Source organism: Apium graveolens, chromosome 4 (genome assembly GCF_009905375.1).
Source record: "Apium graveolens cultivar Ventura chromosome 4, ASM990537v1, whole genome shotgun sequence".
NCBI classification, from domain to species: Eukaryota; Viridiplantae; Streptophyta; class Magnoliopsida; order Apiales; family Apiaceae; genus Apium; species Apium graveolens.
The window spans coordinates 283,578,621-283,592,226 of NC_133650.1; positions in this window are offsets into that span (position 1 = coordinate 283,578,621).

Consider the following 13,606-nt stretch of genomic DNA (forward strand, 5'->3'; position numbering starts at 1 on the left):
TCTCCAGATAACTGATTCTTCTCTTTCTCCATTACTTCTTCTTGACATTTTTTTATCTTTTCTACTAGTGTTGGCTGAAAGGTCATTGCACGATAAACTTCCTCAACTTTTCCGCAAGCACAAAGTTCCAGTTCAAATCTCTCGAATTTTTCAGATAACTCTTTTGATGTTATCATCATATTCAGTCTCTCCTTCCTACTCAGAGCATCGGCCACTACATTCGCCTTTCCAGGATGCTAATTTATCGAACAGTCATAGTCTTTGATCAATTCCAGCCATCTCCTCTGCCTCATATTGAGCTCTTTCTGAGTAAAAATGTACTTTAAACTCTTGTGATCCGTGTAGATTTCACACTTCTCTCCGTAGAGGTAATGTCTCCAAATCTTAAGTGTGAACACTATGACGGCTAGTTCCAAGTCATGCGTCGGGTACTTTAACTCATGCGGTTTCAACTGTTTTGACGCATAAGCGATCACTTTACTGTGTTGCATCAACACACAACCCAAACCCTTATGTGAAGCGTCGCTGAAAATTACAAAGTTCCCTTGATCGTCTGGAAGTACTAACACCGGAGCTGTTACCAACTTCTGCTTCAACTCTTGAAAGCTATCCTCACATTCTGCACTCCATTCAAACTTTTGATTCTTTCTGGTTAACTTGGTCAATGGCGTGGCGATTTTCAAAAAATCCTTGACAAACCTTCTGTAGTATCCTGCCAATCCTAGAAAACTCGCACTTCCGTAGGAGTCTTTGGCCTCTCCCAACTAATAACTGCCTCAATCTTTGCCGGATCCACTTTAACTCCTTCATTTCCAATGACATGCCCCAAAAATTGAACTTCCTTTAACCAAAACTCACATTTGGTAAACTTGGCATACAACTTCTCTTACCGAAGTATCTCCAATGCTATCCAGAGGTGCTGCTTATGTTCTTCTTCCGACTTAGAATAAATAGGGATGTCATCAATGAATACCACGACAAATTTGTCCAAATACTTCTTAAATACTCGATTCATCAGATCCATAAATGCGGCCGGAGCATTGGTCAGTCCAAACGGCATTACTAGGAATTCATAATGCCCATATCTGGTCCTGAATGCGGTCTTGGGAATATCTTCTTCTTTGATCTTTAATTGATGGTATCCCGATCTCAAGTCAATCTTCGAAAAGCATTTTGCTCCCTTCAACTGGTCAACAAGGTCATCTATTCTTGGTAGCGGGTAGCGGTTCTTGATCGTTACCTTATTCAACTCCCGATAATCTATGCATAGTCGCATACTCCCATCTTTCTTCTTTATAAACATAACAGGTGCTCCCCATGGCGACGTACTTGGTCGTATCACTCCTTTATCCAATAATTCTTGCAGCTGGCTCGCCAACTCTTTCATTTCTGTTGGTGCCATCCTATATGGAGCCTTTGAAACTGGTTCCATACCTGGAGCAAGGTTGATCTCGAACTCGATTTGTCGATCTGGTGGTAAGCCTGGTAGTTCGTCGGGAAACACATCCGGGAACTCGTTAACTACAGGGATATCTTCCATGTTGAGGCTACCTTTTTCCGAATCTACTACATAAGCTAGAAATGACTCACAACCTTTTCTAAGTAGCTTCTTAGCCTGAACAATTATAAGAAATAGTTGTTCTTGCTTCTGCCCCTTAAATACTACCTTCTCTCCACTCTTTGTCTTTAAATACACTTTCTTGGTCTTACAATTAATCTGAGCGCTATTCTCTCCTAACCAATCCATTCCTAAAATTATATCAAACTCTCCCAACTTGAAGAGTATCAAGTCGGCTGAAAACTTATACCCCGAAATATCAATCTCACACTTTGGACATAATTGATTCACAAGAATCTTCTCTTGGTTCGCAATTACCACATTTACTACCTCACTCATAATCATTTTCTCACATTGAAGCTTATCAACAAAAGATTCTGATATGAAAGATCTTGTTGCTCCCGAATCAATCAATATTTTAGCTTTGACATTATTGAGTAAAAGTGTATTTGCTATCACCTCAGAATTCTGAACAGCATCCTTCATCTTCAGATCAAATGTCCTTGATGTTGCTTGCGGGGTTGGTGCGGGTGGTGGAGGTAATGCCAATACCTCAGCTGGCACGCTTGCACTGGTACTTGCCACGTTCATTAAAGCTTTGACTGGTCTGGTTGCCTTACACTCCCTAGCTATGTGTCCAGTCTTCCCACACTTGTAACCCGTAACTCCTGGCTTCAGCATCTTGCATTCATTTGCCAAATGTCCCTTCTGATTGCACCTATAACATGTCATGCTCAGCTTATTACACACTCCGGGGTGCCTTCTTCCGCAGTGCTTGCATTCTGGCCTCTAAAACCTGTTTTCTCCAACTTGCCCTTGGCTTGCCTGATTGTTCCCCTTCGATTCTTGCCTTTTACCCAAATTTCCTTTCTTTTGAAAATTTCCGCCCTTCTGGAATCCGATCCTCTTTACATTCCGATCTTGTGAACTTCCCACTTCAGACTTTTCTCCATAAAATAGAACCTTCCTCTTCTTGTTATCCCTCTCCTTCCTTGACTGCATCCCATTATTCTCAATCAGAGCAGCTTTCTGTACTACTCCCGCATAAGTTTCAAGCTCAAACATAGCCACTCTATCTCTGATCCAAGGCTCCAATCCTTGCTGAAATTTCTTTGCTTTTTCCTCCTCAGTGCTGGTATACTTTGTCACAAACCTTGACAATTCAGTGAACTTCTTCTCATACTCCAATACAGTCATGTTTCCTTGCTTCAACTCAAGAAATTTAAGCTCCATCTGATTCTGCATGTACTTAGGGTAATACTTGTTGGATTTTAAACGCAGCGGGGGCATGGTAAAACAGTTTTACACATACAAAATCCAAATAAAAGCATATAAATCGTGAATAAAAATTCGAGGGATCGAATCTAACCTTTTAAAATAATTCGGAGACAACGATCAGAGATCCTTAGCAGTTGCTCCTCAAGTGTGAAGCACTCCACCGGTATCCACCAAGAAAACGATGTTAAGGAGGAGGAAGGAGGTGGAGAGAATTGGGTTTTCCAAACTTTTTGGATTTTCGGGTTCCAATGGGGTTAGAATAAAAATAGGGTCTATAATAGTGTATTTATAGGCAAAATTTTCAGCTGAAATTTTCCCATAAATATTATTATTATTATCCCATTTATTATTCTCATTAATAATTAAAACACCTTTTAATCATTAATCCTTTTTCTAAACACTTTAGAAATAATTCTCTCTCTTGATTTAATTTCCAAAAATTAAATCCTTAATTAATAATATTAAGAACTTTTCTTAATTAATTTATAATCAATTAAATCTCATTTAATGAATTATTAAATTTGCCAATTAATTATTTATTTCACAAATAAATAATTATTAGCCATTATTAATTAATTCCTCCACCAATAAATCATTCTCTTTTATGGTGTGACCCTGTAGGTTCAATATTAAGCCGGTAGTAGAAATAAATAATAATAAAACTATTTTATCATTATTTATATAAATTCTCTAATTTATTAAATATGATTAATTAATTAATCACATTTATTCTACATCGTGAGTGATGCTTCTAAACATATCGCGACTATCCGGATAATATGAATTCACCGCTTAGAATACCAAGAACCTGTCAGTGAATAGTTACCGTACAAAAAACTCCTTCTACCCTACAATGTCCCGATTAAATACAAGGCATGGATCTCGTGTCAAGCCTATCTAATTCAATCACTTGCTTACCATTTACTATGCATAGTTCTATGCAAATTAGAAACTCCTTTCTAATTTCATTCACTCTGGCCAGAGATTCCTGAACTAGCATAAGTGGATCAGCCTTGAACATTCGCTTCCTTCACTAGAAGGGGTAGATCCTTTATTGATCATACACTATCTTCGTGTACAAATTCCTATACCCAGAAGAGCCCTAATAATTGTCCCTGGAGACTAAGAACTAAACCAAAGCATAGTTCAGTGTACACAAGATGACTATGATGACCTCAAGTCTAAGGATACTTGTACAACTATCACTAAGCGAACAACTACTGACACATGAGTGAACTCCATCAGTTGTTCAGCTGGGCGAGTCATGTTCAGTGAACTTATTCTATAATAAGCACCTACATACTAGCTATAGTGTCACCACACAAATGTCCATGAGAACAGACATCCTTCATAATGAAGCAAGCATAGTATGTACCGATCTTTGCGGATTATTAATTACCAGTTAGTAATCCTACGACCAGGAACTATTTAAGTTTAGAGTTATCATCTTTTTAGGTCTCACTATTATGATCTCATCATAATCCATAAAAAGCTTTACTCTAAACTATGGTATATCTTATTTAAACACTTAAATAGATAAAGCCCGTAATAAAAGCAAAACAAGTCTTTATTAATATCAATGAAATCAAAACAGATTACATAAAAAGTTATTCATAAATCCTGATACATGATTGGACTTAGGACATATTCCTTTCAATCTCCCACTTGTACTAAAGCCAATCACTCTGGTATCTAATACCCATCTTGTCTTTATGACGATCAAAGTGACTCTGAGAAAGTGGCTTTGTGAGTGGGTCTGCTACGTTGTTATGTGTGTCAACTCTCTCGACGTTGACATCTCCTCTTTCAACAATCTCCCTAATCAGATGAAAGCGCCGCAGGACATGTTTGGAATTTTTATGAGACCTAGGTTCCTTGGCTTGTGCTATTGCTGTGTTGTTATCACAATACAACATAATAGGCTCTTCGATGCTAGGAACAACTCCTAACTCAGAAACAAATTTCCTTATCCAAACAGCTTCTTTTGCAGCCTCACTTGCAGCTATATATTCTGCTTCCGCTGTGGAGTCAGCCGTTGTCGACTGTTTGGAACTCTTCCAACTTATCGCACCACCATTTAGAGTAAACACGTACCCTGACATGGATTTGCTATCACTCTCTGATTGAAAACTAGAGTCAGTATAACCCTCTATTTTCAACTCAGATTCACCGCCAAAAACAAGAAAAATGTCCTGAGTCCTTCGCAAGTACTTAAGGATGTTTTTCACTGCTTTCCAGTGGTCTTCACCTGGATTGGACTGATATCTGTTCGTCACACTAATTGAATAAGCAACATCAGGCCTTGTACACAACATCGCGTACATGATAGATTCTATTGCTGAAGCATAAGGAATCTTACTCATACGCTTTCTTTCCTCAGGTGTCTTAGGAGATATTTTTTCGGAAAGGGACACTCCATGACTCATCGGTATGAGACCTCTTTTGGAGTTTTCCATGCTAAACCTTTTAAGCACTTTCTGGATGTATATACCCTGGGTAAGACCTATCATTCTTCTAGATCTATCTCTATAGATCTTCATATCGAGAATGTAGGATGCTTCTCCCAAGTCCTTCATGGTGAAGTTTTTTGATAGCCATACCTTGACTGATTGCAGCATCGGTATATCATTTCCTATAAGAAGTATGTCATCCACATACAATACAAGAAATGTTACCGCACTCCCACTAACCTTCTTGTAGACACATGGTTCATCCATGTTTTTGATAAAATCAAACTCTTTGATTGTCTCATCAAAATGGGTGTTCTATCTACGAGAAGCTTGCCTTAAACCATATATGATTCGCAGCAGCTTACACACTAGGTGTTCATTTCCCTTGGAAAGAAAACCTTCCGGCTGTGTCATATACACTTCCTCCTCAAGTTCCCCATTGAGGAAGGCCGTTTTCACGTCCATTTGCCAGATCTCATAGTCGTAGTAAGCAGCAATCGCAAGCAAAATCCGAATTGATTTTAACAGGGCTACAGGCGAATAGGTTTCATCAAAGTCAATCCCTTGTCTTTGATTAAATCCTTTTGCCACTAGCCTAGCCTTATAGGTCTCCACCTGGCCATCTGCTCCAATATTTCTCTTATATATCCACTTGCACCCAATAGGCTTAACACCTTCAGGCGCTTCAACCAGAGTCCATACTTGGTTGGTATACATAGATTCCATTTCGGATTTCATGGCACTATGCCATTTCTCTGAGTCAACACTACTCATAGCCTCATTATAGGTCACAGGGTCGTCATCATCAATGATCGATAACTCATTGTCATTCTCAATGACAAGGCCATAATACCTCTCAGGTTGGCGAGACACTCTCCCTGATCTATGAATGGGCTGTTCCACAAAAGGTTGTTCAGTCAGAACAGGTGTTTCCACTCGATCTGTAGTAGTTTGTGCTTCTTGAACTTCATCAAGTTCAATTTTGCTCCCACTGTTTCCTTCAAGGATAAACTCCTTTTCCAAGAAGGTAGCATGTCTGGAGACAAACACCCGATGATCGGTGTAAAAGTAATACCCTGAAGTCTCTTTAGGATATCCCACAAAACTACATTTTACGGATCGAGATTCCAGCTTATCTGGGTCAACTTTCTTGACATAAGCTGGACATCCCCAAATCTTAACGTGTTTAAGATTCGATTTCTTTTCTTTCCATATCTCATACGGAGTTTGAGGAACAGATTTAGAAGGCACCTTATTCAGTAAATATGCTGAGGTTTCCAATGCATAACCCCATAGGAATACTGGAAGATTTGCATAGCTCATCATGGACCGAACTATGTCTAACAAAGTTCGATTTCTCCTTTCAGATACCAATCTGGAGGAGTCCACTGGGAGACTATACCATTTACTTTGAGATAATCTAGAAACTATCCATTCAAGTATTCACCACCTCGATCTAATCGAAGAATTATAATACTATGTTTGGTTTGTTTCTCCACTTCATACTTATACTCTTTGAACTTTTCAAAGGCTTCAGACTTGTGTTTCATCAAACACATATCCGAATATAGATCTATCATCTATGAAAGTAATGAAGTATGAAAATCCACCCATGGCTTGCTTAGACATTGGTCCACATACATCTGTGTGTACCATTCCTAGCAAATTTGCAGTCCTCTCTCCATGTCTACTAAATAGAGACTGCAATGCCACTATAAAGTGAGATTTTCATCATCCCTTTTCTTTTATTAGTTTGTTCAATCTGAAGTAAATTATGTCACATATATACAGACCATTATTTAAAGCACCACGTCCATAAAGAATATTATCTCGAAGAATAGAACATTCATTATTCTCAATAATAAATGAAAATCCATCCAAGTCTAACTTGGGAATAATATTCCTCACAATCGAGGGAACAAAATAACAATTATTTAAAACAATAGTCTTGCCCGTAGGCATATGTAAATGAAATGATTCTACATCTTCAACAACAACTCTTGCTCCATTTCCCATCAGTAGAATCACCTCCTCTTCCTCAAGAGTCCTACTTCTCCTTGGTCCCTGCAACAAATTGCAGATTTGAGAACCACAGGAGGTATCTAATACCCAAGTAGAAGTTTGATTTAATGACATATTCACTTTTATCATGAACATACCTGAATCAGAAGCGGTAGTCTCACTATCCTTCTTCTTCTTCAATTCTGCAAGGTAAACCTTGCAGTTACTCTTCCAGTGCCCCACCTTGTTACAGTGAAAGCATACAGCTAAATTAGGATCAGTCAACTTGTGAGCATCTAGTATGCTCCCGAGTTATAGTGCAGAAGACATAATATAGTAAATCTGTAAATGATAAACACATAACAACACTTAGCAAATATTCGATTTCATTTTAAAAAACACTATATGAATCGGGTATTTATTCATAAGTGGCTCCCACTAGTTTATCTAATTTATTCAACCCCCTACGTGAAAAATTAAGCATTCATAATGCTAGTGGGAATAGGGATCCTACATTCCATTACACGACCCCGGCTGTAGCACGAACCGCCATGTAATGTTCAATAGGCAGACAACTCTTGTCAATTACATCTCATGTTATTCCCTAATCAAACTTTAGCCTCTTGAATAATTGAGTCTCGGCTGTAGCACGACAAACTCAATATTCTAAGTCAAGTCTAACCCAACATTCCGTACAGTTGAATCAGTCCCCAAAGGCCCACGACTGTAGCACGTACCGACCTTTAGATTCTTATTCAATGTACACATCTCTATGTAATAGACAAGTATTTCTTATTTCGAAATCAAAGCCCTCGGCTGTAGCACGAACCGACAATGATTCAAAAATAAGAACAACTTTTCTATCATGTTGGAAGGCTATGACCGACACAAGCCCGTTATGTCATTGGCCAATTACTACTTGATATTATTTAATTTTAGAGGGATTATATTACATTACAATCATAATCATATTATAAAGAAATTCTTCCTTTTAAATTAAATATTTCAAATCAATAATCAATAATCAGATGATTCCCAGATCGGGTGGAGCATTGTTAAGAGGCGTCACTTAATAACCCTTTCTTACAGATAGAAATCTGTTGTTGACAGAATCATCCTTTCTCTCATATCAAAAATTCATATTCAATTACGTGTTTCATAAACACAAGAATCTCATAATTGTATTCATAATATTATTATTAAGGTTATGAAACAATTTCACTATACTAGGTTGTCTAACAAACGCCTTATGTTTATTTAAGTTCACCTAAATCTATCATCGCATGATAAACTAAGCATATATCACATATATAAACATGAATAAACATCAAGGTAGGCATGTTATATCATCTAGCACATTAGTCTAAGCATTATACATCTCTATGTATCACATGAAGCATTTAAAAGCAATTAAAAACAGTCAAAAACAGCTTTAAAACACTTCATGGAATATAAACAGTTCAAAAATTTTATATAAACTAAAATTGATCAATCCATTAGATCCTTCTCGGAAAAACGAATCCAACGGTATATTGCACGCCCAAAACGGAGTTACGAAACTCCCAGAAAATCAATTTTAAAATCAACAGACGGGCTATAACGCATTACAGGAACGCGTTACAACCCTGTAACGCATTCCGGTGATGCGTTACACACCTTTTAAGCCATTTAAGGGTGTAACGCATTCCGTAAATGCGCCACAGGTGTGTAACGCATTCCCGGAATGCGTTACACCCCTATATTTTTTTTTGTTTTTCTGCAGCAGCCGTCACTTACCTCGAAACTCGTGCCGCCGTACATCTGACTTCTCTGTTCTACTTTTCTATCCGTGCAGTAGAAAAAACACAGACAAAGTACTGATGTAGATATATAGCAGACAATACAAACATATATATATACTATATATACATATATTTATACTTATTTAATTACGAATTTAATTACAATAACTTCAAAAATTCATAATAAAAAATCTATACATCATAAAATTATGAAAAAAAATACCCAGACGATCTACAACACTTGTAGAACCCAGATCAACATTCAAAATTATTATGAGAAACGATTTCTCATCAGACAAAATTAATCCATGATATAACTTGTAAAAATCATAATTAATTCATACAAGCACATAAAATTCTAAAATTTTTACCACAGATCTATATGCATACAACCTATGCTCTGATACCAATATTGGATTTTAAACGCAGCGGGGGCATGGTAAAACACTTTTACACATACAAAATCCAAATAAAAGCATATAAATCGTGAATAAAAATTCGAGGGATCGAATCTAACCTTTTAAAATAATTCGGAGACAACGATCAGAGATCTTTAGCAGTTGCTCCTCAAGTGTGAAGCACTCCACCGGTATCCACCAAGAAAACGATGTTAAGGAGTGTTATTCCCAGTGGACTAACAATGAGATTTACAGAAGGGGGGTTGAATGTAAATCTCAAAACTTGCAGTTTGTAAGGCTAAGTGTTTGAGTGATCAAATGTGTGTGAATTGCTTGGAGCTGATGCAGACAGATATATATTCAAACACAAATGTAATGAACACAAAGAACTTAAAAACTTTTCTGGTAGATTTGTTGTTCCACTAGAGATGTGTTATTTCAGAAAATCTGTGATTCAAAATTAAATCACAGCTGCTTCCTAGTACTTACTAGATGATTTTCTCTTTTGATATTTCTAAACAGCTCAGGGAAAATTCACATCTAATTACTAGCTACTACTTGGTTTATATATCACCAAGTTTACAAGTGAAGACAAAGATAAAGTACAATAAGAAAATAGTTCTCCACTTGTTTCTATTCCATTTTTATCCAGTGTAATATGGAATTATCTGTTGACTTTCTATTTTGAACCAGACTAAAAACAGCTGCTTTTTCTGCTGTTCCTGAAATAGGCTACCACATTCCAGTTATCTCTGTCAATCCATGTGCCTCTGTCAGCTTTGTTAACTGTCACTATCAACTGCTATGAGACTGAGCATCCGTTGAAGCTTTCATCCGTTGATGGCTTTATCCGTTGATGCTCTAGCAGTTGAAGCTTTATCCGTTGAAGCACTTATCCGTTGATGGATATTATCCGTTGAAGCTTTGTTTCTTATCCGTTGATGGTCTTCAATATCCGTTGACACTTCTTCACTTATACAAAATTACAAGGCATGAAATATTTACAATTAGCCCTCCTACTTGTACATCCATTAGTAGTCAACATGACTGATTATTTCCTAACAACATCTAAGAATTACAGCTTGAAACCAGAGAGTGAAATGTGCTACAATACCAAACTTATTGCTAAGTAAGGCTACTCCTTCAACGGATAGCCAAGATGGTCTTATCCATTGAGGCTACAAACACTAGATTTCTACTTAAGTGTTTTGCTTAACTTATCATCAAACTAATACACATATTCCTAACAATCTCCCCCTATTTATGTCTACTAGAACTGTAGGCATAAATTTGGGTTTAGCTTGATGATAACAAAACACTTAACAAATATATAAACTGTAACAAAGCAGAAATTCAAAAGTGCTACAAAAGTGTATATGCTGAGATGAAATTGAAGGAATACATTGTTTCCAAGGGTGCTCCTTTAGCCTGAGCAAATTACTTTCTTTTCCTTTGATCCCTGGTTTTCTTTCCTAGCCTCCTGTCATTCTCCTCTATTTGAAGTTGAAGTTGTCTGTAGAATTTAGCTTCATCTTCTTCATTGATATCTAACTTAGATTGCATATCCTTGAGAGTTTCATTACTGGCAATCTTTAGCTGATCTTCAATTCTGAAAATTCTTCTGACTCCTTTATTGTCTCTGAACTCCATCAACCAATGAGGTGATTTGTGAATTGTAATACCTCTCTCTTGAATGAGTAAAGTTCTAGGCAAGGCATTGGGCTCCCTCCAAGTTTTCCTTATGTTGGCAATCTTGTTGAGAATCTCAGTCCTGGCAGTCCTGGTAAAGCCAGAATCCTTTTGTATGGCTGAGTAGACTCTAATCAAGGTAGAGTAGCCTTCATTCAGAATTCTGTGAAGAGGCCATGTTCTTTCCCCAGCTCCTTTGTATTTGACACTAGTCTTTCTGGTAGCTGTCTGTAGGCAGCTATTCCCCTTACATCCTCCAGCTCATCCAGATAGAGTTCAATGTCTGAAAATTCTTTTATGTCACAGATGTGAACATAATCATCTTTAGAGGTTTGAGGTTTAGGCTTAGGCTTCTGTGTGAATTTGATTGAGGCTTTAGAGGGTGTTGATTTGATTCTTCTTTTCTGCTTCTTTGATGGTGTAAAAGAGGTTAGGAAGGTGGGCAATTTGATGGTGTCCCAATCAATTGGTTCCTCCTTAGGAATGATTGGTTCACCATGAATGTTTATGAAGGGGTCAGGCACAATGGGTTCAGGAATAGAGGGTAGTGGTTTGGATATTGATTGGTTTTCTTCAGTCTCATCTACCATCTTTCTCTTTGCATTGACCTTCTTTCTATTCCCTTTCTGCCATTCTTCCTTACTTCTTTCCTCCATCTCAGTACCAACCATGTCCCCCATAGCTCTATCTTCACCTTTGTCTTCAATTTCTTTCTGTTCTTCAGCCTGACTTAACTTTAGCTGTTTTTTAAGCTTTGCTTGTGCTCTTTTGTTAGCCTTTAGCTGTTTGGCTTCTTCCTTCAACCTCTTGGTTTCTTCCCTCTTGGCTATTGAGAATATGGGATGTCCTTGCATCACATAGATGCTCTTTCCCTCTCTAAAGATAACAGCCATGTTCCTCCTTACAGCCTCATCCATGTTCTCTTTGAGCTTTATGATACTTCTACCCAAAAGCTTGTCTTCATCAGGCTTTGGAAGAGGAAAATCCACTCCTTTCATTTGAGCAAGGCTTAGAGGGTTCTTTGTAGAGTCCTTGTTGAAGCTGTTGTTGGGCTTGAGAACCATATGTTGCAGATCTTTGGAAGAAGTTTCTCCATCCTTATGCCTCCCTACTGGCTTGAGTTCCATAATAATTGATTCCACTTTTGTGTTATGCTTCACAGATTGTGATTGAGAAGTTGTAGAACCAAATATTAGTTGCATCTTTTCATCAATCTTCTTCCTTTGCTCTTTGACTTGCAATTCAGCTGCTGCTATCTGGATTAGATCAATTCCATCTAGCTTTCCTTTGACTTGAATTGGTGGAGAAGTTGTGATGACAGGAACTAGCACTTGAGAAATCTGAACTGTTGTAGATGGCTCTCCTTCCCCTTCCCCTTTATTCTCCCCCTTTTTGTTATCATCAAGGGTAGGGGTCAAGCCTTGTGCTTTTGCCAGCTGCATGAGTAGATTTGTTTGAGTTTGTTGATTCTGAAGAATGGTGACCATAGAGTCTTCAATGATTTAAACCCTATCTTCCAATCTGTCCAGCCTCTTGTCAGCATCAGATGTTTTCCTCAGTCTCCCCAACAAATCTTGCATAGTACCATAGGGTATAACTGAATCCAATTTCTCAGCATTGTAGGATTTCAGATCAGCAATGTCCTGCTTGAGCTCATCCATACTTAGATTTTGCTGGTAATGCTGCAACTGCAAGAGATGCAGAGATTCCAGATGAGCTTGAAGAATTGCCTTGGTACCAGCATCTTGAGTCTCCTGAAAGGCCTTCTGAATTGTCATGACTTGTCTGACCAAGGTGACACCAAATTCTCCTGGTGTTGGTGATTTGGCCAGTGCCCATTCAGGAAGAGCAGGAGCAGAACTTGGGCCTTCTACTCCCCCTAAGTTCATGCTCTCATTCAAAGAATTAGAGTCATCATCATTAGAATTTACTCCAAATTCTTCAGATGGCTCACCAGCTTGAGAAGGCAGCCTGTTGACAGCAGCTTTGTCTCTGAGAAGAGATTCTGAAGTGTGTACAATGTGTAGTGTCTGTTCTGCCTCCACATTGCCCTGAGCAGCCAAAAATTGAAAGGCTGAAACAGGGTGAGTAAAAGTGTCAGCATCCAAGGAAATGTTATCAATGACAGCTCTGTAATGTTGCTGAAATTATCTTTCCTTATCTGCATCATCCACTTTCATTAACTCACTAGCAATGGCTGGATCCACCCTTATAGCTTCTGTACCTGCCTTTCTCTCAATTTCTCTCTATTCTTGCATCAGGGGCTCCCCCTGGCTCACACACACCCTCACACCCTCACCTTCACCTTCTAAGGTGGCACTCCTCTCACTTACTTTTGCCATGCTGGAAGAAATAGCATACATTTGGTGACTCTCAACCTCTCCTTTTGCCTGGGAGCAACCCAGCCTCTCACTCAAAAAATCACTCCCTTCCCTCAAGCCTAAAAGTGAT